Below are 6,000 nucleotides of genomic sequence, written 5' to 3' on the forward strand. Positions count from 1 at the left end.
GGGAATCCTTCCCTAAGCACTGGAGGTAATGAGTTTATTGATTAACATGCAGAGATGAAGCAGCTCTCGCAAATTAGTGTTGTTTTACATTATTAGATGGACTCAGGGCACTTCACAGCGCTACAAGACCATTACCTCATCACAGTCACATAAGTCATACAAGCATCAGCTCCATTTCCCTGCAGGAGTAGAACTTTGCTGAAACCTGTTTGGACTTTGGAAGATTCGGTGTCAGTTTCTGCTGAGCGGTTGTTGAGCGTCAGACTCAGCCAGACTTTGTGTTGAATTCTGTTGTGTGTTTTGAATGTGTTTGTGTTTGTATGCGGGTAAGGGGTTCACTCTGTCAGATGACTGGCAGCTCTGCATCTGGCAAACCATCTGGATAAGGCTGATCACATGCGACCCACATAACTGGTGCGTAACTCTGCAGTCTGATGCCTCTCACGGCCTTACAGTACCTGCAGCAGGAGCTCTGACAGCAGCAGACGAGTGTTGTTGTTGTTGTTGTCGATGGATGGATGAAAGCAATGGAGATAATAATAATAATACTGTGTTGCATAGTTTGATTGTGTACTTTTACAGTCTAACAGCCTCCTACCATTGTTTGAAAGTTAATTATGTTAAACATTAGGACTGTACTTTGATAATGAATCATTTGGATTCAGTCAGATGGATCAATTTACTCATACAAAACTTAATACGACTTAGGAAAAAAACAGTAAAAGACCATAATCTGATCAAAATCAGTCTGAACTGAATTTTGAAATAAAATGTATAACTGTGAAACATAGTACAGATTAGTTGATTAAATATACTTTATATACAACACATTTATTGTCATTTTTTATTACAGATATACAGTGTCGGTTTTAGTTTTGATTTAGCTGAACAAAATGAAATTAAATGAAAATAAATACTTACTTATCGGCAATAAATAGTATAAATAGATAAAGAAAAAAATGTAACTTCTGTTTTTATTTTTAAATTATTTTATTTTAAATATGTTAACATTATCTTAGCAACACATTAGTGGTAATTTGTATTTAGTGGTTTTGAAAATGAAAATAAAATCCAAATCTGATCAACTGTTCTATAAGCACACACACAGGTATGTACAAAATATCATGAAAATATACCTGTTTTTGAGCTATCCTGCTGACAAACAAATAAACAAACCCAGTTCAAAACCTAACCTTTTTGTTGAAGGCCATGATTGAGAATAACTCAACTGTCATACTGTAGTAAATAAATAACTGTAGTACTATAATATGTGAATTATCATTGCAGAGAAATAAAAACAAATAGTCCCGTCCCCGTCCCCCGCCCCCACACACACAACCTCCCCGCGCCTCTTCAAAATATTCCCATATCAACAACACACACACACACACACACACCCACACATAAACACACATTGTTTTAAACTGCCTGTCATGTACCCTGAACGTCTCACAGCCTCATCCTTTAGGAGGGTTACACTCACTCGCCGCTCAGTCAGAGGGGAGTCCCTAAACTCAGGCTTCCCCCTCGCCACCCGGATCCTTCCTCTGAAGCTCCCTGGTGCGCAGCATGTCAGAGGAGCTATGAAGATACCAGCAGAAATGGCAGAGCAAAGAATTGGCGTCAATCTCTCACCACCGGTGCCTCTCTGGTGCCACTTTGATGTGATGGCTGCTCTTTGCTTTGTGATGTGGTGGAGCTGTCAGATTAGCGGGCCTGTCACGGCTCTGTCTGCGCGTCTGTTGGGCTTGACAGAGCCTATGATGGAGCTCAGGCTAAACAAAAGGGTTATCACCTTCCCTTTGCTACCCTTTCATATAGGGGCAGGAGGGAGAGGAAGGCTTCCATCCGTCATGCAGCGAGGAGGTGAGGAAGAGAGCATGACACGCTTTAGCCACCAGCCAACTGGGGGAGCGGGAATAGAAACGAAGATCTGATCTCTGTTGAGACACATAAGGTGGATACATGCGGAAATTTAACGCTGCTTTAAAAAAACATTTGCTAAATATGAATAGGCTCACTAACTTAGCATTTTATTAGGTTCACTGATTTTCAACAGGAGACTACAGATGCAGACAGTTGCCGAGTGGTCACCTTGGCAACCGTAGAGGTTACCCCCAAATGGTGCTCACTTTACCAGCTACAACAGCGGCCATTGAAAGTCTGATGTCTGCTTTGAAATGACTAAGAACAAACAGGAAACAGGTTAATTCAAATATGTTGCCATATGTTTCAGAAGTGACTTACAGAGATCAAAAATAAAGCTTTCAGAGCAGTTCAGGGCTTATGGGTTTGTCTACCTGGATGCATTTCTATACCCCCTGAAAAAGAGAGTACACACAGAAAAATCTGTGCATTAGAGCTTTCACAGAGTCATGGTGTATTGCAGGGCTCTTATCTTGTACTACATCAGACAGGCGGTGATTCAATGATAACAACTGTCAACCTCACTGACGCCGCTGTGGTCTTTCTGTGCAGAGTTTGAAGTTTCTCCTCGTGTCAGTGTCGGTTTCCTCCAGGAGATCCGCTTTCCTCCCACAGTCAAAACACACGCAGGTTAGATTAGCTGGAAACTCTAAATTGCCCGTTGGTGTGAATAAGGGTCTCTGTTTCCGTGTGTGTGTGTGTGTGTGTGTGTGTGTGTGTGCGTGTGTGTGTGTGTGTGTGTGTGTGTGTGTGTGTGTGTGTGTGTGTGTGTGTGTGTGTGTGTGTGTGTGTGTGTGTGTCTGTGTGTGTGTGTGTGTGTGTGTGTGTGTGTGTGTGTGTGTGTGTGTGTGTGTGTGTGTGTGGGGTTCACCCTGCCTTTCACCCAATGAATGCTGGGGTAAGTGGATAGATGGATGGATGGTTGGGTACCTAATAAATTGGTACCTAAGTTTGTATAGAAAGAACACCATAGAAGAACAGAACAAGGTGGGAGTATGTGATTTTTGTTCCCCCTCCCGTAAACTTACAGGAAGTCCCCGCTGTCTGCACTTCCTGTTAAATGCAGCTGTTACATGAAAGGAGGCATAGAGAAAGCGATCCATTTCTCTGGACACCTGGCTCCAACAGCATACAGGTGCAGTGTGTGTGTGTGTGTGTGTGTGTGTGTGTGTGTGTGTGTGTCTGTGTGTGTCTGTGTGTGTGTGTGTGTGCGGATGTTTCAATGAAATGAAATAACACACTAATGAGGAGAGAGTGATCACTGCTGACACGGCCAGGCTCGCACAGTAATATGAAGTTCCTGTTTCAAGTCGTTCTTATTTCCTGTTTGACTTGTAGTGTAATTAAGAGGCCAGGGCCTCGGCTACACTTACTGCAGCCTGCATTACTGCGCAGCTCTTTGGACGAGTTCATTACAAAACACTTCACAGAGCAGCATCTGCAAATCAGAACAAATGATTAAAGCGATCGCCTCCAGCAGAAGATAAGTACAGAACATGTGTTTACTCGTGGAACACAGTTAACTTGCAGTGCTCAGATTCTTTATTGATATGTTTTGGCATTGCTGTGTTATTGATTCTCATCCTTTAGCAGAATGTTGGTATGGAGACCGAATACACTAACATCAACAGGACACACTTGGATTGTGTCATGTGCCAAAATACCCATGTCATCATCGCGAGCGACAGGAAGTAGGCCTGTACCATATGCTGCGTTCAAGTGCTCATCGAAAGGTGGTGTATACCAAATGGTGGTTAACTGCTATATAATATTAGGTGTCTATGTGTGTAATATGTGACTCTGATAATGAAGAAAAACTAAGAAACAAACACAAACAAACTCTGAGCTGAGCCTTACTTACCTCAGGCCTCTTCAGAGTCTCCAGTCCAGCCTGGGGTGGAGTTCTCCCACTCTGGTTTTTAAGGGAGGTTTCTGTTTTGTGTCTCTCTGAGCTTCCTGTGATGCGATGGCATTCCTCTTGCCATGGCCACAGATCATTTCCTGACGAATCCCACAAACTGCAGTGACTGAAATCTCTTCCAGACTGATCCTGACTTACACGCTCTCTGCTGAGACCACGGCCAACGTTGCCAGGCTCGAATTTCACTTACAAAGTCCCGCAAAAACCTCGATCACTTCCAGGTTGATCAGACCAAAGCTGCCCACCCTCACAGGAGAAAAACAGATTATCTCTTCACAGAAATAAATATATTCACATTACAGTCAACTGAAATAGACACACTCCATTGAAGCCACACAGGTGCTAGAAACAGCAAAAACTATTAGAATGCATGTGAGTTAATATCCTTTTATGTATCAGTGTAAGTTTGTATAGAATGCGGTTTGGTTTTTGTTCTGCAGGGTTGAGCAGGATGTACCTTGTCTGTGTGGAAGGAGGCTGCATAACACCATATGGGCGGCCATTACCTGGAGCATAATCGCCTTCCTGATGTATGACTGGGAACTGACTGCCTCACACAACCGAGAGAGGGAGAGAGGGAGAGAGGGGGAGAGAGAGAGAGAGAGAGAGAGAGAGAGAGAGAGAGAGAGAGAGAGAGAGACAGCTAGAGGGCGATGAAGATAATTAAAGCCACGCATTCCTGAGGTCTGCTTCACCTGACAAATTATGAAAGGATTTATTAGTGTGAGTGGGACGCTTTCTTCTCCTGTCCTCCGCTGGGCAACACATCTGTTATTTGAATAATGTTTTCACAACCAAATGAGAAGGGAGGAATCGGGAGGAACCAAGACTGTAACACTGGTGCTGACAGAGAAAGAGAGAGAGAGAGAGAGAGAGAGAGAGAGAGAGAGAGAGAGAGAGAGAGAGAGAGAGAGAGAGAGGCAGAGACAGAAGCAGAGACAAAGAGAGAGAGACAGAGAGAGAGAGAGCAAAAGAGAAAGAGCGCAAGAGAGAGAGAGAGAGAGAGAGAGAGAGAGAGAGAGAGAGAGAGAGAGAGAGAGAGAAAGCATATTGAGTTTGTTAATAGTAAAAAAAAGAACACAGCATGATTTCCATTGACAGTGGAGGAGATAATGAGGTGTTTTGATGTGACACGAAAGACAGAGGGATCTAACAAAGGTAGTCAGGTAGTGCTGCGCAGCTGTGCTACAGGTCAACTCACTCTCTCTCACACACACGCACGCACACACGAGCATTACAAACTAGTTGCACACACTCAAACAATGAGCGCAGGCGTACGCGACACACAACTCTGACCCCGTCTGTCACATCATTCTCTCTCTATTTTCTAAGTTGACCTGCTGATCTGTAAAAATACACACATTATTCTAGACACAGGTACTCTCTGTACCCCGACACACACACACACACGCACACACACACACACACCATGCTATTAGAGATAAATACCAATATGAATAGAATAATCAGGTATGTTTCATTATTTCCACAGCTGTGAATAGGAGATATTAATGTGTTCATCATAGTGTGTATGTGTGTGTGTGTGTGGGGGCTGGGGGGTCTACATGCACTTTTTTTTTAGAACTCTGTGTGTTTATTGAGTGTGTTTACTGAATGTCCTGTGTGTGTGTCTGTGTGTGTGTGTGTGTGTGTGTGTGTGTGTCTCGCTGCTTGGGCATCCACCTCAACAGCATTTCCATTTGAAGGCGTCCATCTCAGCAGAGATAATAAGGAGCAGTGTGTGTGAGTGTCTCCCCAGAGGAGTGAGTGACAGTCTGAGGAAGCGTGGAGATACACTTATTCACACTGATGGAGAGATCAGAGTGAAACATGGCAGACGTTGTCATTGCAGCCTTACACCAGAGGAAGGAACGCTTCCTAACATTGATGTTACAGTCCTGTCTGGCAGACAGCGGCGCTCTGAAGACAAACAATCATGCAGGACAGCGAGAAGAGAGGGAAAGGAGGACAGCTGGGCAGCAGTGAGGAGAAGAGGGGAGGAGCCTGCAGTGCTGCTCCCACACTAAGCTCCTCCTGCTTCACTCCTCAGGGCCCTAACATACTTTTACAGTAAATGTGACGTGGTGCACAACCTGTGGTCACTGCTCGCACAAAACAACAATAGCAGACAAGGAAACCAACTTTGAAATTAA

Source organism: Genypterus blacodes, unplaced genomic scaffold (assembly GCF_046128005.1).
Source record: "Genypterus blacodes isolate CSIRO-AG114 ecotype Tasmania unplaced genomic scaffold, CSIRO-AGI_Gbla_v1 ptg000008l_1, whole genome shotgun sequence".
NCBI lineage: Eukaryota > Metazoa > Chordata > Actinopteri > Ophidiiformes > Ophidiidae > Genypterus > Genypterus blacodes.